We start from the raw sequence: 25,576 nt of genomic DNA, 5'->3' as shown, positions 1-25,576 counted from the left end.
AAATATTAATAACAATACAGAATTAAAGTTAATTCAATATTTATTTTTGTGATTCTAGCGAAAAGTGAATAATTATAATGTCAAAGAAAAGTATTGTTAATTTAATACGTAGGTTAAATCTGTAATAATATGTTTAGAATTTTTACAACGAAGTTAAATAATAACAATAATCTAATTTAATATGACATATTCTTTATAGACGAAAATACAAAACAATACTTAAAAAACCACGCATGCTGCATTTTTCTATGTAAATCGTAGTACAGGTAAGTTAAGTACTTTCTCATGGGAATGCAAGAAAACCTAACCTGAGTTACCTACTCAGAAATATCAGAATAGAATATTATTTCTGAAGAAATCCCCGTAGTTCAAAAACCTTGTAGTGAAAAAAATATGTAATGACAACTAAGCATTAAAATTTTGAAATGAATGTGAATGCCTAACATTAATTCCATAATCATGAACAATTTATTAGCCTAATGAGACTACGCATGTAAGCAATTCACCACCAATTAGTGAGGAATGTGAACAGTTGACCAGCACCTAATTAATTTACTGCTTATGCGACTGCTATGAAAATGCAATAGAAATATTTAATCGGCCGATATTATATTTATTTATGGCTAAATGTATACAGTTATAGAATATCTATCTAAAGTTTATATACAAGTCGAAGAGACTCTACACATATTATCTTTAATTTTCACTATCATTAAGCATGCAGCCAGCAGCTCGCGAAAGCCGCTTGCGTTCGTCACAGTATGTAAAGGGATACTGAATGTTTTGTGCAGTTGACAGGTGAAAAAAAGAACTTTTGACGTTAAGTATATACATATGTATATGACTATCGCCTGTCATCAAAACCGCTGTTAAAATCGAAGTCGTTCAAACAAACTGTCATTTATTTCATGGTTCAAAGATGGCCTATGGAGATGAAGCATCAAATAACTTCATGGATAGTCAACATTTGGGATAGTGACGAGTTCGATGCACCATTTCCAACACCTTCTCTAAGAGGCTTAACACAATGATGAATGTACTTGCAAATTAAGTTCTAAGTACATCAAAAACTTGAGAAATTGAGTTAAAACGATCCAAAGCATTGAATATTTAACACTTTGAGCGAGGCTTGCAAGATTGAAAATTGTAAGGGAAGCGATCACAAGTTTTCACCTACTTTATTTATGTACTTTGTCTTACTTAAATTGCTGTTTTTTAATCTAGGTGGGGAGAATTTCAAACTTTGTTTAATACTTTCCAAAGAAATATTGACATTGTTTGTTGGGTTATTCATTGATGAATTTAAGTATGAGATGTGCATTGACATTTAGTTAACTAGTGTCATATTTTGAACTGAAATAACTAGGGGCATATACAGGTACTTCTTCACGTTGAAAACGATCATTTTAGCTTTTCGTAATACATCACACATTATTCTAACTTCGAAATAAAGTTCAAGGTCAAAATTCCAAGGTCAAGGACATCAACCTTTTTTCAAGGACACTTCTTAGAAATACACAACAGCCTAATCTGAGCTATCTTAAACTCAATAAATAAGATGAGTCACATTTTCTTGACGATAGATAGCATCCATCGCCGGATCTTTGCCATTAAGAGTCTATAGATGACCTTGAACATGTCTAGACTATTCAATGAAGTGAAATATGTTTTGTTTGTTTAATATTTTATGATTCTAGTTGTTAATTTATGTAGGAGTATGTAGAAGTTTTTTGAAACTGTCTGAAGTTGTTACTATTTATTTTAAAATAGACACGAATAGTGGGATTTCTGTAATGAAAATATTTGATGTGTAAATTAAATTTAAAAAAAAAAACTTAAAAAATAAATAGGAATAATAGAATTTATAATAATTTTGAAATCAGCCATAGGTAATATGTTATGTAGTCTTTAGAACCAAAACCGACCCAGTTTCTGCTCAACAATACAACTCCTCTGTATTACCCTGAAACAGTATAATACTGTATATACTCGGATGAAACGAAAATCCTCAGTAAGCTAAGTCCAGATAAAATAGCAGTAACAAATAAGTACGCGGTGATAGTCGATGTCCGTACACTAAGAACCGAAATACTCATTTATTTGTAACTATCGTAGTATAGCTAGTGATGGGACTTGTCGATGATTTGAGATCGATAGTTATTATTCATGTTTTTTTTTATATTAACGTATAAGAAAATGTTTATGACCAGAACTGAAATAACCTTGAAATTAAGTTGCATCAGACAATAACTGTTACTCATGATTTCGTTCTTATTAAAATTTTAATGATGTAATATTGAACGATTACAATTTTAAAGCTGGACTACGATTGATTTTTTAAATAATAGTGCAACCGACGGCTCTAAAATAATATCATGCAAGACCATGCGCCTACGCAATTGCTACGATAAATAATGCATCAGCGTAGCGCTACGGCTATAACGCTTGCTACGCGTACTACGCGTCCCTCAGTTATGCATTGATTGGTATAAATAAAATTATAAATTAAAAAAACCCCCGACCCAAAAAAAGTACGCAATAATTATGACAAAAGGTTAAAAACGCTAAACCCTATAAAAAGCAAAAAATAACTTTTAACACTAGGTAAACTAAATTTTGACGTGTCGGGGGACCGCTCTAATTCATTACTTTAGGTACGTGTTTTTTTTTTAAACGAATGTTGTAATTAGGTAGGTATCATTTGATTTATGTAAGTATTTATGAAGGTAGAAAGCGGTCCCCCGACACGTCAAAATTTAGTTTACCTAGTGTTAAAAGTTATTTTTTGCTTTTTATAGGGTTTAGCGTTTTTAACCTTTTGTCATAATTATTGCGTACTTTTTTTGGGTCGGGGGTTTTTTAAATTTATAATTTAATTTTATTTCATGCTTTTTAAAGGAGCTCCTTAATTATCCTTCTTTCATTTAATTTATTTTATCTTAAGATGGGGTCGTTATATATGCGATCTCGGCCAAAGGAAGCTGTTTAACAATCCTCATGACAAACTGGCTCTGGGTTCTCCAATTGCAATTCTTGCAATTCTTTGCACAGATTGAGAAACAATAAAGATTAACCTTTGGACATCCTAGATTTTCAGCAAAAATATAAATCGGTTTATCCGTTTCATTCCGGCGTTCCAGGGTTTCATCCGCCACATCCCATTTCCAGCATCCGGTTCTCGTCAATCAGAAACATGAAGAGAACTCGTCAAGACAAATTCAACGAGCCCAAACTCGATGGGTTTACTAAAAGGCAGTTCAGGGTTACGTCTCCTATCTTCGTGCCCTAACAGCAGACCAGCTCAGTGGTCCCAAAAGACATTAGTGTTTCAAATTTCAGATCCCACATATACTTGCAAGTAAACTGAGCGTGTAACATTCCTATCACATCTAGCAAACGAGCTGATGACCTTGAAGACCTGAACCGATTTCCACCAAACATAGCTAAGAACACTCCCGACTGGCATACCTTTTAAATAAAAAAAACCGCATTACAATCGGATCATCCGTTTGGGAGCTACGATGCCACATACACACACACACACACACACACACACACACACACACACACACACACACACAGACACGTCAAACTTATAACACCCCGTCGTTTTTGCGTCGGGGGTTAAAAATACTACTGTTATAAAACTATCTCTTTTGCCTCGGAGACACAGAACATAAATTAATAACTCGATATCGCCGCAATCAAAATTTTCCCCTCACTAGTCGTAACAAAGCTAACGTATTAAAGTGAAGCGAACACTATTTTTTACGAGCTCGCTTCAGTGCAGTATAAACGTTACTTTACGATGCGATGCTAACATCTTCCAGTATTCCTGCATATTGTCATAACACTAGTACCTCTACTATGAGTTTAAAGCAATAGTATTTGTTGATACTTCATTCGGAGAAGTCATAACGCAAAATATCCTAAGACAGTGACAAAAAAAAAACAAATTCGGTGCCAAAATGCGGGTGTTCAGGGGACAAGTAACGTTACACGTCTTCTTTAAATTCTGTCCATTTTTTTTTTCAAAATATAATCACCATTCAATTAAGACCAACCAGACAGGTTGGTTTTGATTTGACAAGGAAGCCGAACGCCTCGTTAGTTCTAGTAACTGATCATATCTACGGAACTTTGCTCGACTTACAAGAAGGCGCCTGACCCACCTTGCTTATGGCAACTCTGCTATATTTCTTTCCTCTGTGTTAATACCACGACTTAGTTTTTTTGTTTTAATAGAGGCGAGAGGGATCTAGTATCGTCAAATTTTTTACTCATAGTAGAGGTACAGGGTACTATAAATAGTGTTGCCCATTTACGTGTATGTTATTGTAAAATGCATAGCTTGCTGATTTGTTAACAGCTATATGTTATGTCAGATTTCCATAAAGCTGAATTGAATATTATGTTGTGTATTGCATATGAAGGTGTTTTAGCGTGATTTTATGTATGAATCGGATATGGTAGCAGTAAATTGGTACTAGTATATTCCATACCTAAATTATTTTAAAACTGATGTCGAAGTTGCAGTTCTAGGCTTAAAATAACAGTTCTATATAAACAAATACACTTTTGCAGTAATGTGAAAATGCACCTAATACTCGAGTATTGTTTGGATTCGATAGCATATTGGGTAACTATATATATGACTGCAGTACATAATAGGTAAGCAAAAAATATACACACAGATGCATTATATACTCACTGTACCACTCATTTACAGCATCCCAGCCAACTAATTTTAATAGCAAATTATGAAACAATATCACATAAATTAAACCTTGAATACAGGACGTTACTTTAATACCATCTGCATTATCTAGAGCTTGCATGTCGGGCTGCAATCTACCTCTCCTAAGAGGCCAATAAACATGCACTTAAATGCACTCTCTGAGAGGATTTCAGCTAAATCTACTAACACTGTGATGTATTTTATATGGAAGAACACAGATACAACAGCAACTGCGTTTTGTAAAATTTTGACTGGACAAAAAAAATACTCATAGACAGCTAACCAATGCGAATCATCTACCTAACCTTTTTCAATTATATTGGGGCCGGCATCCAGTCTAAATGGATGCAGCTAAGTACCAGTGTTTTACATGGTGCGACTGCCTATCTGATCTCCTCAATCCAGTTAAATGCAGCGATTACTGGCTTAGAAAAGGTGATATAAAAGTTTTAAACATCCAACGACTTATTCGTTTATCCATTATGTTATAACACCGTTAATTTGTCATAATTATTTACATTAACTACAGTAGCAATGTAATGATAGTATACTTAAATGATCGGTTGCTAAATCCATTACTAAGAACGACCAAATACCTACTATTTAGTTGGAAATTACTCTCTAAGGTCCGTGGTACAGAGAGATAGTTAAAATTAGGTTAAGGCAATCAAATAGATCCAAATGGATCCTAGAGATTTGATCTTTACTATAATATTGGAATACTGAGGCCTTGTTAAAAAAAAGATGCATTTTTGTAGCAAATTGCAATTGCACGAATTTATCCAGGAATTTATTCAGTTAATGGCTGATTAAAAAGTTGAATGAAAAACATCTCGAAGGAACCTGGACTACAAAGTTTGTTATCACCAACCCGCATTGAGCAAGCGTGGTGATCAACGCTCAATCCTTCTCCGTGTGAGAGGAGTCCTATGCACAGCAGTGGGAAGGTAAAAAAGGCTATAACACCTTCCAGTTAATAACAATTACCTCCCTACATTTACTTAGGTTATAATTCGTATGCAAATATTATGCAGAATCATTCAAAACATTGTAAGAAGTCATAGTATACCTACCTACCTAACTTTAGACTCCAAGATCAACTTATCCGCAATAACAATAAATAAACTTCCCTCAATTTAAAAAACACCCAAAAGTATGCAAAACAGTGGACTTCAGCGTAACAGTTTGCGAATACAAGTTGTTTACATCATTAATATAAATAAAAGCAAATCTGGGGAGTGATTTAAATACGGCCATCTGGTCGACGCTATAATTGCATAATTTGTGCTTTGTTTTTTACGGACAATCCCGCCATCTGCATTGCTAATACCGGTTTATCATATTTGTGACGTCACACAGATGGCGCTGTTGTCTTCACAAGTGCTCTGTTACATGGAAATTATGAGGTTTTCCCTTGATAATAATTTGAAGTATTTTAGAGATGGTTTTTAAGGAAATTTGTGATGTTTTTGAGTGGGTAATGTTTTATTTATAGGTGAAGATTTAGCAGAAAAAATAATGGTAGGTTACGGTTATATAGAGTGTAAATTCTGTGCGTAGAGAAAATGGTATGAAAGTTCTAATTGTATTTTACCCAAAAATTTTAAATATTTGTTTTCAAACACAAATAAATCCAGTTGCCACTAAAATAAAGTATAAAAAACCGAGCTAGAAAATTCTTGTTTTGCACATCGACCTCCAAACCCAACTAAATTCAAACTGCCAAACTTACCCAAAATCGTACAAACACATTTTACATTAAAAACAAGAGCAACAAAGCATCGCCGCAGCCACGCCACAGCTCAGTTTAACAGAATTCCAAAACAAAATCAATTTCAATCGGGCGTCTACAATGCAACGAGACTACGAATCTAGAACCACAGTTTAAATATTCTCTTGTAAACAGTTGTGAAGCTACTACATACCAATGTTCGTAACAATGTCACTCACACACGCATGTGCTCGATGCACGACCCTCAGTACTGACAGCACCGATAGCGCCGGTAAAAGCTCGTCGATGCACATGCGTGTGTGAGTGACATTTTTACGAACGTTAGTTGATACCTTCCCAACTGTTCACCTTTATTCTGTGCCAGAACATTCTCTTCGTACAATCTTAATTGGCTACAATTTATCGTGGAAGGTGGGCCAAATGGGCCATAATAGACGTAAAGGGTTCAGTATCTAATCTTAATTGTGTGGTCGATATAAATGTGAAATCACAGCCTTGTTTCAGACCTCGGCCATTCTGTGTAATTGCTAGAAGGATAGAGCTGATTGTTTTAGATTCCTCTTGTAGTCTTTGAGTGAGTGAGCTTGGAAATTGTTAGTGACTGAAAGTCAGGCCTAATTTGGTTTCGTTTGAGAAATGCTCCAATTTGGCTCTGTTGAGCCTGCCTTTGTTGGTGTAGTCTGTTTTTCAGGAAGTTTGTGTTCTTTTCAATTTATTGTTGGCAGGTTTTGTGATGAACAGATGTCATACTTTCATACTTTTTGAACGTTCTGAAGAAAATGTGTTAATTCGATTGTATTTTAAATGATTTTTCTGATCCCTCATCATTACATTAATAATTTTAATTGGGTCATCAGATTATAGTAAAAAAATATCGTGTCATTGATACAATCAAAATAATTTATTCACCCAAGATAAAGAATAAATTCTAAATCACCCCTTTACAAACCGACAATCATCAGCAAATTCTCAATTGAATTTGATTTAAAATATTCGTATTTTTGAACAGCCATATTTTTGTTAAGCCCGTACTCAAAAGCCGTCGTCTAACTCCGGATGTTTGTGCATACGATTTGTGTATGTAATGCATCCGTGCATGTCAGCCGTCACAGTACGTGTGTATAATACCTAGCTCTGAGATTCTGAAAATAAGCTTGCTATATATTTCTTTGGGTTTTTTTTTTGATACTCTAATGCCCGTTTTCACCAACGAATACCTAAATTTAGGGAGCATTTACGGAACACTTAATAAGAATTTCATTTTCACCAAAGCCTAGGTGTCAATTTTAACCTAAAAATTTCACTTAAACTTGGGAGCCCGATTGATGCCTGCTTAAACAACCCCTATCATTATCATTACAGAATACAAACATATTTTGAACCGTTTCTGGCGATGGATAGTGAAATGTACCTTTATATGTTATGTAACACCAAAAATACCATGTTTAAAAAGCAAAAAAAAAATGAAACGTAAACTTTTAGAAAGTTTAGAAGCTGTGGAGGTTGTGGATATGTAAAATAATAATCATTAGAAGACCACGTACCTATCTTACGTGAAAGAGCAGATGTCTGAGAAATAAGTATGATGATCATGACTTTTTTATAAGATTATAGGTTATCACTTGCTATGAATGCACTTGCTAGGTCGTGATGTCGCTGAGTTATTCAAAAATAGGAAGTCCTGCATGTCCATAAATATACAGACCATAACAGATGCAAATCTGGTAATCACTGATGTAGTTTCGCGGTGGCCGGGACAACTATAGGCCTATTCAGACCTAAGCGGTATTCGCTACCGTCTACGGCAGAGAAAACCCTGTGGGTATGCGTTAATATTACTGTTGATGTTCGGGATGCATGCCGCTGCTGCCGCGGTATGTACTTCTACCCACAGCGGCAGTGGATATCGCTCAGGTCGCTCTAGCCGCGGTGTAGTTATCGGCACGGATATTGAGCCCTGACCTTCACCTGCGCAGAAGCCATTTATTGGTTTATTGCCTTGCGTATAGTGCGCAAAGCGATCCCCACTCTTCCGCCGAGAGCTCAATATCCGTGCCGGTAACTATACTTGATACTAAATACCTGAGCGAAACCGGCGCGGTATCTACCCACAGCGGCAGCGAATATCGCTCAGGTTTGATTAGGCCTTAAATACCAAAACTGCAGTAGATACCAATGATTCGAAAATGGTGAATATGGAGGAGCCTATCTCCTAGGTGATAGGGGATACCCTCTGGAGGTAAGAAGTAGGCTAACATTGAACATAATAAATTATGTAAATTAAAACAAAGATAGTAAACAAATATTTTAATATTAGTCCTCATATGATGTAAAAAACATTATCATCATCCTCCTGCACCAATTTAATTTGAGGGGGGCTGGGCGCAGCATGTTTTTACACGTCTTTCCAATTTCTCGCACCACCTGAAACTAAATAAATATATAATTTTAACCCCATACTTAAATCCATCAACTCATGGAGAACAAAAATACAATGAAGCCGACAGTAAAACAAGGAACACAGTTGTACGGCAATATCTTAATACACTATATTATTATACACAGATATTATTCACATTTACCTGTAAAGGGTTCCTGTCGCATTAAAACGATTTGTGACTGGATCCAAGCTTTGTTTTTGGCTTCGTTCGTGGTCCCATCCGTTTTCTGTTTAATATTGTGTCTCTATGAGACGTCAGCAATTTCACTAACTTGTCTTTTTCTTCTGTAAGAAAGGTTTATCCTCGTTTTCTCTTCTCTGCCAAAATAAACTTATCTATTCAACAATAATAAACCCAAAATTAACCTCACTCTATGTACACATACACATAAGTCAATTTGACAAACGCGCGAATGACATAGGTAAAAATTCACCTATAGAAAACCTCTTTACTGTTTTATTGCATAAAACATAGCGTAATGTAGTTTAAGTTAAATTAAAATAACATCACAAGAAAAAAACTCACAGGCTTTAGTAATATATACTCGATAGACGTTTATTTCTTAAGAAGTACAGAAAAATCATTTTATCGATAAAATATCGACTTTGCATTATCGTTTGTAGAACTAGTAATCTGTCACTTACTTAAGGGATCCATGTACAAGTGTGGTGAAAATGAATTTAGGTAGATGTCAAATTGGGAGGAGTCCTTACTAAAAGTAGCATTTAGATAGGGAAACGGTAAGAGGTTGTTGGTGAAAACGGGCATAAGTTGTTTAAAGATTTGGGTGCTGAGTTTGGTTTGTATTTTGTCGATCTTCTAATGATAAGGGTAGTAAAATATAAGTTACTAGTTTCTGCCAGCGGTTTCACCCGCATCCCGCGGGAACCTCTGCACGAACCCGGATAAAAAGCTTCCTTGATAAATGGGCTATCTAACACCGAAAGAATTGTTCAAATCGGACCAGTAGTTCCTGAGATTAGCGCGTTCAAACAAACAAACAAACTCTTCAGCTTTATAATATTAGTATAAATTGACCCCAAGTTAATCTAATAGAGTAGAAAATGTTCAACAGTTCTAAAATAAAATTTTAGTTACAGGTTTTGTAATTTGAAACTAACCAGGCCATGTTAGTAAAAACCGGCCAAGTGCGAGTCGGACTCGTGCACGAAGGGTTCCGTAAATTACAGTTAAATCAACCTATCTCAAAAACTATTAGAGATACTTTGATCAAACCAAAAATCGTTGAAAGAGTTAATTAGCATGCATCACCTCTATTTTTTTTAGAATTTTATACCCCGTAGTTATAAAAATAGAGGGGGGGGGACATACTTTTTACGACTTTGAGAGCTGATATCTCAAAAACCGTTCACTTTAAGAAAAATGTTTTTTAGAAAACTTTATATCATTTTAAAAAACCTTTCCATTGATACCCCACACGGGTATGTACATCGAAAAAAAAAATTTCATCCCTCAGTTACATGTATGGGGGGCCCCACCCCCAATTCTTTTTTTTACTATTTAGTGTCATATTTTTGTAGCGGTTCATACAACACATATTCCCATCAAATTTCATCACTGTAGTACTTATAGTTTCCGAGTAAATCGGCTGTGACAGACGGACAGACGGACAGACGGACAGACGGACATGACGAAACTATAAGGGTTCCGTTTTTGCCATTTTGGCTACGGAACCCTAAAAAGCCGGTTTCGCCTACTTGCTACAATCAATTTTTATTCGAATAGATTAACATGCAAATGAATTTGGGGAAAACTTTAACCACTGTTTGTTAGACTGTACCGCAATTTAAATTCAGTTAGGATCGAGTTTGTTGTCCTGACAGATTTTGAATCGATAAATTTGTAGAGGTGCACCCGATTGGAGTTGAAGACGAGTACTCGATTGCTTCACAAGTTTCTCGAGTTGGTACTCGATACTAGCAGAACCTCTTGAATACTAGTGAAGAATTAATCAAATTCTGCGTCTAAGTCGCCGTTAGTTCATTTAAACTTTATTTATTTCAATAGAAAAAAGCTGCTCATAGAATTTTGATACTATGAATTTGGTACTATGTTGTAAAATATGGAAAGTCTATGTGCCATTAAACCTAATAGAATAATTCACCCATAAATTAAACAAAGTTAATACATGTTAATGCAGCTTAATCACAGTTATTTACTTATTTGTAAATAAACAAATAATTCGAAAACACCACAGTTGATTGGACAAATCACTCAAAATATTGTTAATGGGGATTAAAAACTTTAAACGGTTTATCAAATAAATCAATAAAAGCGAAGTTTATTTGATTAAAAGCCATTACTTAGTCAAATTTTAAATTCAATCAAATGTTATTCATTTGAAAGTCGTTGATTTTCATTGAGAAATGGTCTTTATGTTTGTTTGAATTACCTACTCATTTATTTTGTAAAGGTTTTATTCTGTTTATGATGAGAGTAACAGCCAATTGAACAGGCGGTCTATTGCATAAGAATGTACCATAATAACATTCGGCTCTATTGCTCTTTCTTACAAGTTGGTAATAATTGCGATTAGGTGAAATGCAAAGTACTATGAAAGAAATGTACTTCTATATAGTATTAACCGCTCAAAGAGGGATTTTTTCGTGTTTAACAAATTATTTCTCAGAATTTTGAGTTCAAACAGTATACTAGAATATTATAAAGCTGAAGACTTTGTTTGAACTCGCAGTTGTTTTTTCTGAGGTAAACCAAACATGCTTTTATTCTCGAAGTAAATCACGAAGTACTTTGACTCCGGTTTCGAATCCATACAAAAACGTAACTCGTGGGCCCTCATGAACGCCCCACGGAATTTGAGCACCCTGAAGTTTCATTTTTGACATAGAATCCTCTTTGATATTCGTTCCGAGCGCACTCTTCAAACTCAAGCGTTTTCAAAATAAAGCTTTAAAAGCATTTGTTTTCACTGAGACTTGAAAACTTGTAAAACTATTGCGATACGATATGTTTAGCGTGCGTTTTTGGTCACCAAAATCTTAGTTTTTGTATTGAAATAGGCTTGGATTTGTGTGCAGAATCTGGTCTATGTTTGCTTCAAAAAGTAATCCCACTATAAACTTTTAACTGACGCAACAACAAAGTTGAAATATGATTTTAGTTACCTCACGTGGTAAAAAATGTAGCTCACATTCACAAAATAATTTACCTGACGCGACAATTTTTGGTACATTAGTAAAAAACAGTGTTCTCTTCATTAACGTGACAGTAAAACGTCCGCTTTGCATAACTCTGTTTACTACGTGTCCCGTACATTTTCCCTGTATTTTTACGAAACGAGGAACCCTAAAAACGTGTTAAAATTACACGTGTATGAAAATGTTCGGCCTTTTTATTGTAACGGCTATATTTTCGCGGACTTTGAACTGTGAAAATTAGCTCGAAGAATATAATACAGACGTTAGTGAGTGACGCGTGACACAGTCCAATTAAACTGTAAACGTGTCCCGCTCGGCTCGAGTTACCGACGTGTTGTGACGTAGTGCGGTATATTGTCACGCTCTAGAGGAATTTATAATAGATTGGTGATATAAAAGAACTCGGTATTGGTGTAATATGAGGGGTAACGTGACACGGTGGAAGTAGGAGATCGTGACATGCAGGCGTCTAGCACATAGAGCAACTATTGCAACAACTGGCAACTAGCTGTTTACACATATTTCAATTAGACTGCTCACACCTAGATACTGGTCTTGATTTCTCCCTGTGCCCAGCAATAAAGTTTTTCTATGTACGTGTGTATGTTTGTTTAATAACTATTAACTTTCAAAAAGTTAATTGTAGCCACAACTAAAGTTCCTTCGTGTACAAAGCGCCGTAAATACAGCGTGCAACGTAACGTATGCGATGTAGTGTATTGTCGTTCTTTGAATTGCATGCTACCTTCAATATAATATTATATCACGTAATATCGGAATTATTATAGCGTGACAAAATACATGAAACACGTAATCAAGCTGTAACTCATGTGCGTAAGTTAATTCAATGCGTGACATGCGTAAATACGCTGAAAATAGACGAGATGGATATAAACTTCGGTACTATCTATCTATAGAGTTTTCACTTTATAAATTACAAGCTGTTTCACGCGTTTTCACCCGCGTCCTGGGGAAACTTTTTCCCATACCCAGATGAAACATAGCTCATGTCCAGCGCAGATAGCATAGCTTCCTAACAGTGAAGAAATTATCCAAATTGGTTCAGTGGTTTTGGAGCCTATTCGGTTCAAAGAAACAAACAAACAAACCATTCCTCTTTATACATTAGGTATACAGTAATCCACATAATGATACCTAATATCCTTATAGGTCATCCTTATAGGTAAAAATCATTTTGTGAAATACAAGGTTTTATCACGTCGCAACATCTAAAACTATCAGTTGCAATCACGCTTCAGAAAACGTCATATTCTATCCAGACCATCGGGCGGGTCTCACACTAACACCTGTCACGCTTCGATAAGCTCAGATAATATTGTACCGTTACACTTATGAGATAAAACACTAGTAACTATTATGAACTTATTTTATCCTGTCTCCTTTAGCCGTTGCGTCAGTTTTTGTCCCATAAAGGTCCATATCAATTTATTTACCTATACGTAGAATTTAATGACACAAATACTTAGGAATTTTAAATACCTATAAAGTCAAAAAATTGCATAATATAATAGTCTGACACGTGATAGTCTGAGAGTCGTCTAAAGTAACTTGCACACTGGGATTACGGGAACGAAAACGTCGATCTTCCAACGTTGTTACACCCATTCCCGAAAGTAGAATGTATGTTACATACCTACTTTCAATGCACTCACTTTTGCTCTGAACACGGATTTTTGTCTAGACAGAGGAAAGCTGGGTAGAATTAGATCTTTAGAAGTTGTAAGAATGTTCAATGATATAGAAACTTTTTAGTTGTTTAACTTTACATGAGCAGTTTTAAAACTTATTTCTGACCAATGGCAAAAGGAATCTCCTAAAAGAAAACTTAGCTCGAAATTAGCTAGAGCAATGGTTTATTCCTACGTGGGTAAAAGGGGCGTAATATTACGATCAAAAAAACTTAGGTAGTTCAGTTTTATTTACTTTTATATAGCACTCATCAAAATATGCAACCAATTTATTATTCAAATCACCATTATATTTTCATAAAATGATCTAAAACCGAGAGCACACATCGTAAAATTGCTTAACTAACTCAAAGCGACTCAATATTCCGCTCAGCCGTGTACACCGGGCCTAACAATAATAAATTCAACGTCATTACTGCAAACGAGGTTAATATAAAGGTGGGTACTCATTGTTGGGAATGGCGGCATTTACTCGCGCCCGCAGCGGGTATGGAGTAACAATGTTTAACTTATGTGTGAGAAACGGCCTTATTTTGCCGTCAGCCTCGTAGGTGTAAAATGTTTTATAGGCTTAGTATGTGTGGGTGAATATTTTTTAGAATGTGTTTTTTAATTATGTTCAATAGTTTTCTTATTATTACTGGTCTTATTTACTGCTTTACTATCTAAATGCACCACTCATTGTTATGTTCTCTGATCTTGCATGATGGTAACCGATTATATAGTCGATAACATAGTACCTTTCCTATAAGAGACTTAAGTGATAATAAATTAATTAAGTTTGTAAGAAAATCATCAAAAAAATATTCCAGCTAATTGATTCCGACAATTTAATTCTGACTCAGCAATTCTCAGCCAACAACACAATATAAATTCCTTTCCCGTAAAATTACAGCATCTTACATTCTCATTCCTTAGTGGAATTAAGCGATCGTATTGCATGCCGTAACGCAGTAATACCGGTAACGGTAATACCAGTAACGGTAATACCGGTAACGCAGTAATACCGGTCTAAACCGTGACTGGGAAAGGCTCCCAGCCGCAAAAGTAACAAAAAAGAAATCCAGAGGATTCTCGTAAATGTCCGCTATTATGGTAACGTCGGCAAGAAAAATGTCTCCCGCTATATGTTGTGTGTCTCTTTTTCCTTGAGTGTCGGTTAAATTTATGTGGTTTTAGGTTCGTGGCGAATTAGCCAGTTTATGGGTGTTTTGATTGAGTTTCACATTGAGGATGTGTTATTTTTTTCCATCCATTCTGTCTGTTTTCTTTGCTCAAATGTCGACTACTGTGTTCACAGGTGTCTGCTGAAAAACAGTATAACGTAACACTGAATGAAATATTACTCAATTACCCTTGGCTTACATTAAATATACCTACTAATAAACTGAAACAGGTTAGTTGAACGCAAAATATTTTAATATACCACTAGGCAAGCTACGTGACAACAGATTTATTCAAAAAAATATATCCCGTAAAACTTTAATGAATGCACCGCATAACATTCAAATTTTCAGCAACCACGAACTGTCGGGAAACAGGAATAATCAGAGTTGAATTTAATCCTGAAAGTTAGTTGTTCCAATCAACACTTTTGTGAAGGATTGTACTTTTAATAGTCACTGAAAAGGGTTTCTTGAAAATGTTTAGCACGTCGCCAATTACGGCTGGTTATTAAAGTTTTAGTGTAAGAGGCACATTTTTTTATATTCGACATATCAGAGACTAGAACTTTGAAAAAAAAATTAAAACTTCACATTGAAACACAACCATGAATCATGGTGAAAATAAGTTAGTATTCCCATGTAACATGGTTGTGAATGAAGCTTTCAGCTGTATTTAAAAAATTCAGTGCTACTCATTTTAATTTTCATTCAAAATAACACGTAAACCATGAAAGTGTCCTTACAGCAGTAAAACCCATAACTTTTACGAGTTTATTCCATAAAACTGAGCCAAGATTTCTCAAGTAAGTCTTAAAAAATAAACAAAGCCTCCTCAAGTCCCATTCATAATTTGAAGTGAAGTTAAAATATTTAGACTCTAAGTTAGCTAGGTGTTATTATTCAAGTTAAGGGCCTTGTGGAAAGTTACAAGTTTTACCCAGTAGTACTGAAGTGACGAACAATTTTGACATAAAGTATGTATTGTTGGGTGTTGAAAGTGTTTCAAAACTTAGTTAACTTAGTTTTATTTAGTCTTTACGTCTTGCAATAGGAGTTCATTATTTTTTTGAAGTATGACTGATATTTAGTTAAATTGAAATTCTTTTTTTTGCAACAAAAATGTAACTGAAACGATGGGAAGATTATAGACAGACTTTTGGACCCGGTTAATCCTCAATAATTATTTTATAGAGAATTTGAATTGGTTAATCCTTAGATATAGGTAACTATAAACACATTATAATGGTGCTAAGTCTTACCTTCATAAATAAAAGTACCAAACAAACACCTAAAAAAACCTTAATCTCCCCAACTCAAAGAGCCACTCTTCTAAAAGCCAATACTAAAAACGTTGCGAAGTGGCCAGTACAAAAGCAAAGTGGTTGAGTAATTCATGGCAACGTCTGGACTGCACCTGCAGTATTCAGTGAGCGGCAGTGATAAATATGCAATGTGACTCGTTTTGTGCAGCGGTGATGCGTTTTGTCACTGCGTCTTTAAGTAAGAGGGTCTGTGTCTACCGTCTTTACGTCTAGTTGCGGAAATCTTAGTGAAGTATGTTTGGTTTTTAGCTGTTGAAGTAAATTTCTATGTCTGTTTTTTTTTTAGGGGAGGAAGGAATAACATCTTATCGCAAAGGAAGTATAATTCTAAGCAATATCTCTTCCACTATTATAGCAATTTAAACATATGACTACTTAATGTATAAGTAGCTTAGAGATTGTCTCTTTTCTAAATAATCTTTCCTTATATTCCCTTACAACATTGACGTATTACCAATACGCCAATACATTTTTTAGTCTGCTCGTTCCATACAAAAGCCTATAGAGACCAGTAATAATGACTAATGTACGAATTTTTATGAGTCAGCGACACCATAGATTCTGGTAAGAGGCTCAAATTTTTCTATCTTATATTTCAGGCAGCTTAGCCGCCTACAGTATCCAATAACCTAGATTACCCCAGTGACTTGCTCCTAAAAATGAGAATCAATCATAGTCTTATCTTAGAATAATAGTCACTGGAAGGAGCATCTTGCACATTGCTTGAAATTAATGTCGTTCTATGAAATAAGATGGGCCTTTATCTATGTACGTATTTTTTGCACTTGGTACTTGCGTTCGCTATAAAATACTGATTAATTTGCTTGGCTAAAAAAACAGTCCGCCACTACAAATATAGACAGAGAACTAAGCGTTTCAACAACATAGATTAAATTCAGTAGCTTTAAACATAAACTTAACTACATACCACCGATTGGTTAAGTTTTAAATGCTTCTCAAACTTTATGGTACTTCCAGATTTTATTGTTTCAGAAACCATAATAATATCTAGACACACGGCAGTGTGTCCGCCAAGTTCGAGCAAAAAAAGCGACACACCGGCCGTGGGTTATATTACACGAACCATTTCGGGCCAAATTCGACCCCCCTGTAACTCAAAATCTATTTTATTTACGCATATCAAATTTCTAGTATCTGTTGAGACCCCCTCACTTATCTAAAATACAAAATTTCATTAATATACCTATTGTAGGTCTTGAGATATTGACGTCAGAAAATCGCTATTTTTACTATACACTCACTGACTGACTGATTCACTGACTCACTCATCAAAAACCTAGACCACTTCCAATGGTCGTATTGACTTGAAATTTGGCATGGAGGTAGGTCTTTATGTCAAGGTAAAGGGAAAAATCTGAAAATGGCCAAGTGTGAGTCGGTTTCAAAATAATGAAGGTGTTTTTTACCCGGTGTAAATTTATACCCCTAAGGAACTAAAACGAACTAAATTTATCTATATTTATATAATATATCTTCGAATGGTACAAAGGTTTGTATTGAGTCAAAGTAAAGTAAAAATCTGAAAACGGCCAAGTGTGAATCACTTTCGAAAATAACGAATGTGTAACTTTGATCCCCGAACATAATATATGATAACATGTCATGTCAGTCAGTTGGTAAATCTAGTCCATTTAGTTAATCTAGTTCATTTCTTTGTAAGAAACATAGTCCATATTAAAAAATCTAAAAGGTAGTATAAATGAGACATTTCTCTAACTAACTTCATCATAAGAAAAAAATAAAATAAACAACCTTACAAAAATAAATGAAATCCCACCCAAAACAAAAATGTGAAAGACTGCCAAGTTCGATAATATGGAAATGCTTCGCCTATAAAATAAGTGAGATCTGAATTAGTACCAAGTTCCATAGTTACATATACCTCAGTTCAAAATAGTTACTTTTTAATGATGTTACTTGGCAAGTTTTAATAGAAAATTAAATACTTGATTCATTGCGTTTAGTAGGTTTATAACAAGGTGTGTGAAAACTTGCCAAGTAGCATCATTAAAAAGTAACTATTTTGAACTGAGGTATATGTAACTATGGAACTTGGTACTAATTCAGATCTCACTTATTTTATAGGCGAAGCATTTCCATATTATCGAACTTGGCAGTCTTTCACATTTTTGTTTTGGGTGGGATCATGTTTTTTCTTGCCATCTTATCCTTCAATAACGTTACCGAGGGTGTTAATAGGGTTATAAAATAAATCCATTACCATTTATCAGGCAGTAATTATTGTCCAACTGAGGCTTGAAAGGGAAGTTATGAATTTACTATGAGAGAACGATGGTGGTTGGGTCGCTATTACTATGAATTTCAGAGTACCTGATCCTAAATTGGAGGTGGAAGAATCAACTGTGGCTAAGCTATGTCTGTTGTTAGTCACGTTTTATGTGTTGTAACTTAGTCTGTATTTAGTGGTCTTCCTGGTCTATAATTTTCGCTATGTTGGAATTTGTAAACTGAGATGATGATTTGCAGATCGAGTCTTTGAAGACCACGTTAAAGACTGTTATGTATTTAACTCGTGTTGTATATTTTTTTGTCATGCCATAAAATAATAGACACTCCTCGATTAATGATACCGTGAAAACACATGGACCACGCACATTGTACAGCCTGGGGACCAGCCCATCTTGAGCAAGCATGGAGTTGGGGACCTAATCTGTATGGTTGTGTACGGTGTACCTTTTTTGACGTGAAGAGTGTTTGGGGGTGAGCATTTGACCACCACCAGAACCATAAATAAACCGGTGATATGAACGAGCCTAAATTTTGTAGGTATAACAAGTACAGCGGGTCGGTATATTTATAAACGTTACCGTGATATATTTGAACAAGATCTTTTGTTGGGGAGTGTATCAGAAACTTTTATCTCATATATTGTTTTTTGGCGGCAGTATTCATTACTCGGAGGCCTTGAAACTTTCTTTCTTTCTTGGCCTTTTCCTGCAATACTCCGCCTTTTATTGCCCATATTTCTTTATACAACATTTTTGGTACATTTTTTTGAATAAAAGAACCTTTTGAACAAAGTTCTCAATGGAAAATTGTAGTACAAATGTTTTGTTCTTTTTTCTTCTTCAATTTAACGCTTTGTTTGTGTTTTTGTTTAGATAAGCTTTATTAAAATCCCGAAATATTTAGATTAATGGATGATTCTTCTGCTATCTGACGTTCGTCTCTTGAGGAACATGGTTTTAAACGAATTCAGTTCGGAGAGTATTTGTCAAAATAAAACAGCTTCTAAGTGATAAATACTGCTACTTATGTTCTTAGAAGTGAACAAATGAGAGCCGTTTGTCAATACAAGCCCGAGTTTCGGAGATTGGCACCGTGTTTCAATGCCAAAGTGTTAAGTATCTGTCAGGAATCAAATTAGTTATTCTTTGAGAGATGACTACCTAGTACTTTATAGTCTGATGCCTTCAGAAGTGAATATGAAATTATTGCTACTCATAAAATTATGGCGTACTGAGAGACACCGTAATGTAAACAAAATCGATTGTAATGTATAATGTTATCATATTTCCACTCCACGAGCTGTAGGAGGCAGTTAAAATAAATCTAAATACATTCATCCTCGGGTCGGAACACACTCCAAAACGACATTATAATTTCGTACACAATAATAATATCTCATTGTATTCTGAAGTTCTTAAGAGATTATCGTCTAAACAGGCCAACACTCCAGGTACAAAAAGCAGTGTAAAAAAAGGGAACAAAATACATACGGTTTTATTTTTTATTTGTGAAAAGAACAAAAGCCGAGCGAAGCCTAAATGATCCTTGGCAAAGTATGAAGTATTGCAAGTATTTAACCGCGCCGGGGGACAAATACATTTTCAAAGTAACCCCGGGAAAGTGCTTGAAGAACTGGACCCGGTTTATTTGGCCTGCGGTGTATTTTATAAATATGGGTAGGTACATGTACATTTGTGTGTGTTTGCGGGTTTAGTATGTGTGTGCACCTACACAATATATATAAGTAAGTATAATTTTTTGCGAGTTGATTTTTGTTTATGTTGTACTAATTTCTTTCCTAAAATTTGAGTTTTGCTGAAGTGAACTGATTATCAAATTAGTAACTATAAATCCTTGATACACATCCTATAAATCCTTGATTTTTCACATATTAATTTAATTTGAGTTCAAAAAAGCTCTCAAAAGATTGATCTGATAACACTGTTCATATACCTATATAATATCGTATACAGAATTTTATATTCTTGTTTGAAATACAACAGTTTCTACATCAAAGTCAGAAAATATAACAGTTAAGCCGTCTTTGGCCGTATAAACATTAAACATAGACAGTGTCCCTCAGGGATACTATAAGCTTTTCTTTCTGAAGATTATCCCCTACGTACAAACAAGAGACACTTTTATATTTTTAAAATATATTATAATATGGAGAAATTGACTGCCTCGACAGCGAAACGAGAGAGTTATTCTAAGAACCAGTAGGTACTTGGCTGGGAGTTCGATTCCCAGATAGAGAAAGGCATCGGGAGGTTTTTTAAACTAAATATAAGTTATTATGTAATTTTTACCACATAGTTTTACTATAAATGCAAAAATAAGTTTGTTTGTTACTCTTTCACGCTTAAGCGGCCAAATAGAAGGAGAGGTTTGGCATGGAGGTAGATAGTATCCTGGAGAAAATGTAGGACACTTATAGGGTGCTAAATTAAAGAAATACTTCATTAAAAATACTCCTGATCTTAATACACGTACCACCACTGATTGCTTCACTAACCACGTGCAAGGTAACCCACGTTTAACCAGTTCCCCTATAAACAAGACACCGAGTTAACCCTACCTCACTTACAAAGCTTATTTACAGACTACCATTATTACTTAAACAGCTATAACTCATCACTGTTAGTTACTACGGACGGTAAGAAACTTCATTCATAACAGACAGTTAAGATAGACAGTTAAGGTATGGTGCAGGGTGTGCTACTTTTTTGTGGCAACGTAGTGTCGATGAACATACAACTCAACACGAATTCTGCGTAAATCCCGAGCTAAAGGCTTTTTTTCTGTACCAAAATTTACCTGTAGTGAAAAACCTAAATAATATTCTTACCATTAATACCTGTTTACGTGGCATTTAATTACAAACAAGGTATTGATCTTCTTTCGAAAATATTAATGTTTTGTAGAAACTTGAATATAGTTATGTACTTCCATTACAATGTTTAGTTTTAACTTGAGTCATATCTGCCCAAATCACCCAAGTGCATTACAGCCCAAAATCACAAAATTAATCACAAAATCTTAAACGACATAGAATCATATAGAAAACACAAGCAACTTCCTTATCCATTCAGTAGCACAATGTGCGCCTTACCTTACAAAGACTCTAGCGTACCATAGCGTTTCATCTCGCTAGATGAGCGTCTGGCGGGACAAAGGACGAGTACTGAGTGTGTAGGTGTAGTAGGTAAGTATGTTTGCACCTTCTAGTATGTAGGTACTAATAACGTCCGTGTAGCATTTGAGTATGTTGGGAGGTGTATCTAGTTATTTTAGGGTGGTTTTGGGCATTTACAGGTTTAGACATTCTTTGGGAATAACTGATGAAACTGACTGAAATAATTGCTGTTTGATACGATAACCCATTTCAAAGTTTTTCAGCCAAAAATACATTTCAATTTAAAATGTACGATTTGTCGTAACTAACAATAACTTTGAACTATGCTTTTTCAATGATCTAAAAAATGATATCCTATTATAATCTTCATACGTTTTCATAAATCTTATTTGACAAATCGTTCTACTGAAACAATTTCTGATGTCTCTAAAGACCATATAGATTACTAAAAGACGTTTACATATTTCATTGACAATTCAGTTTATGAATGAGTAATTTATTTACATGATTACTAACCAAATTGGTTTACAAGCACTGAATACTCAAATAACATCAAATATTACTCACTTCACAATTCAGTGCCTACTTCATACTCTATCAATGATTAAATTACACATAGGTACATTACTATTAACGTAACTCATTATGTTACTATTGTCGATGACCGTTACCATGACAACGGCGTATTAATGCAGCCATAGTAATCTTGTTAAACAATGAAGTTGGTAACAACTTCAAGTACCCGGGTTTCAAGTACTCAATGTAGTAGTAGTATTTATGTCTTAAACGGGTATATTTCGGATAATAAGTTACGTTGAAAAAATTGTAGCAGCTAACAGCGGGAAGCGAAATTCACAAGTCGGAATACTGACAGAATTCTAGCGAATGAACCTACATTTTAGGTACATAACGCAATAGCCTGCTAGGTTGCCAACGGTGATGGTCATGAAACCTGAAGTTAGAAGACTGAAAAAGTTATTCAGTCTATTAAGTATTTATGCAGTTAGTAATGTTATCTGAAAATAGCCTGACCTACCTAGTTGTAAAGCAATTAAAATAGTCTGTAAGTAGATAAAGCTTACCTGCATAGCAGTAGACTATCTTCTACATGTTTTTTTTTTTTAATCTTAACTTGCTTTTTCTCGATAATGTAAAGAGATTCTATAATAAGATCATATGACTAAAGTGTAGGGTGATTAGCTGCATGAACTCTTAACACGTGTAAGCCTGAAAGGTTGAAGTTATTTTTAGAGGTAATCGAAAGTAAGTATGGTTGGTTTTTATGTACATTAGGAGCATTTTTTGTATATTTTTGAATTGGTATTTAGGCAATCTTGATTTTTGACTAAGATTTAGTACTTTGGAAGCAGTTTAACTTTGATTAAAAGCTTAATAGTCTAGTAACAACTACTAAAGAGCAATATATCACATTTATTATGACCATAACATTGTATGTTCATGAGCTCAGATTTACAGCATCAAAATAACTAAATAGCTATATGAGAGCTTCCCCTAACAGTAATTTAGGCATACATCCATTATATAAGTAATTAAACCGTACACTGTTTCGTGGATAACCTTTTGTACGTCATAGACATGCGATACGGTTGATATCATTAATTCTTTGGTGGTTATATTTTTAGGAGTTTGTAGGCAGAGGTGAGTTATTTTTCACTAGCCCTTTTGGATTATGTCATAGACTTTTGAAGATATAAAAAGTGGCAGACAGGGCTCTAAGCTTAACTGACTTTTCTAGGCACGCAGGAACGCGGTGGTACACTGGTCATATATTGAATTGAACGCTAATAGTGCCGCTTCAGTCTTTCGGTCGGTTGACACAATTTAACTGTTATTTACACAGTAACTGTAAAGTCGTTCCTTCTTCTTTGACCAACTCAAGATAGTGAAATCCTATAAAATGTTTTCGTTTCCTTACTATGTTTACCTATCTGATAAAAGAATACATAATGGAGGCTTTGTGGAATACATACATTACCTATGTATGTCTCAAAAAACTATTAACCAGTTATCCGGCTATAATGGAGTTTATTTAAAGCTCCCAAATGTACCCCAAATATTAACATTAAAATAATGTCATAATAACATCAGGCATAATTTTAAAGCTAATTAACAAACCAATAATTATCACATTTATGTGTTCGTGATCAATTTGTTGTATCTAATAATCACCAAATAATATTATACTAATAGACATATTATTGGTAATTATTATTTGTCGTAAACTATGTTTGGGTAGATAATTAACAATGTTTAATATGAATGATAGTGCAGCTTACGGTCGTTATTGCAATAATTAATTGTTTTAATGTTCACTCTGGTATACATTTAAAGGAAATTAGAGTAACGTATGAGGGTAATGTATGGTGTTTGGGAATTATTATGGAATTAATTGCCAGGTGTTTGTTAAAAGGACTGCTGTAAAATCTAAACTAGAATACTTACGAGGTTACTTTGGACCATAAATGAAAAAAAAGTATGAACTTACCATTTTTTTATATTCTTTTTGTTTTATGTTAATAAGAAAACAGAAACTTATTGGTTTTTATTAAGCTTATGTAGATTCGAACATAAACTGTTAATCGGCATTATCAGTGCATCATTTCATCCTCAACTCGACACATCAGAGCTTCCCATACTCTTAATACCGACTTAATTCAAGAGCGACTGATTAATTTGTTCTAGGTATTTATTTCTGCTAACATCGCCTTAACCATCTAAAAATACATGTTCTCTAATACCTTAATAATAAATTGGGGCTTCTTAATAAAGATCTAAAGCCTAAAATCGGATTAGTATTCCCTTTAGTAATATTATTACAAAGACGTTAGCTAACATACTAAATCAAATCATAGGATTACTAATAATATTGTAAATGTATGTTTGTCTATTATTAATTTAAAGTTAATATAAATTGTATTGATGAATCAATTTCACTTCTTGCTGATAAGTTAATAAAATAAAAATGTCTCTTAAAAATATCTTCTAGGGTATCGAAATGTTGTGTTCAAAATTAACGAGTGAAACCGAAGGAGAAAGTAGTAGGTTTTTATTACATATATAATATCAACCAATACCAGACATATTAATTATAATATTGTTTTAGTCGCACTATTTATTTAGGTTTACAGGTTTTTGATCAAAGGCTTTTACAGTCTAACGAATTAATGAGATGTAAAGTAAATATTATAATAAACAATCCCTTTGTGTTCCGCGATTGGTTTCTTTTGCGATTGGTACATAGGTGGGTGACCATCTCATCATGACAAACTCCTCCGTGTTTCGGAAGACACGTAAAATTTTTGGATACCGACTATCATTTGAATATCTTGGGCGGTCGTTACGTCGGTAATCAGAAGTCCGAAAGACTGTCAACCAGACTTACCACAGGATTATGGATAGATGATTAACCATAGATCCAATTAAAATAAATAAACCTAAAAAAATCCACATCAATACAATTTCCATTTTCATAAATCAATTCCAACACAGAGAGTAGATTAGAAAAATTAACTATTCTACCGCAAAACTGGTGCAGTAACAACACTGATAGATTTATGACAGCTACACACTAGCCGTCAGTCAGCCGGGAACAAAATCTAAATAACAAGAACAAATAGGCAACTAGCAGTGTAAAACACGCGGGAACAGAGCAAAGTCAGTAACATCAAACGTCATCGTTGTTATCAAAATATTTTGAAAATTGGCGGCTTTGCTTTGAAAACATGACAGGGTTTAAAAGTTAGGGTGAATAGTTTGAGTTTTGATGTTGTTTTTTCGGGTGAAAACTTTACCTGTTCTGGGCATTCTATCACTTGTCTATTCGTATAGACGTATGTTTTTATGTGAATGGATAGGTGAATT

The 25,576-nt window shown here is 34.5% G+C and overlaps 1 long non-coding RNA gene across 1 annotated transcript in view; it reads left to right on the top strand.

Annotated features, from left to right (window-relative positions):
- Positions 1 to 7,657: 7,657 nt before the first annotated feature.
- LOC135117735 (uncharacterized) overlaps positions 7,658 to 25,576 on the top strand; it is a 283,146-nt gene continuing 265,227 nt past the window's right edge. The window contains exon 1 of the long non-coding RNA XR_010277095.1: positions 7,658 to 8,010. This is a non-coding gene — a long non-coding RNA (uncharacterized LOC135117735). The remainder of the gene's footprint in view (positions 8,011 to 25,576) is intronic.

Source organism: Helicoverpa armigera, chromosome 13 (assembly GCF_030705265.1).
Source record: "Helicoverpa armigera isolate CAAS_96S chromosome 13, ASM3070526v1, whole genome shotgun sequence".
Taxonomy (NCBI): domain Eukaryota; kingdom Metazoa; phylum Arthropoda; class Insecta; order Lepidoptera; family Noctuidae; genus Helicoverpa; species Helicoverpa armigera.
This window is presented reverse-complemented; position numbering and strand designations above follow the sequence as displayed.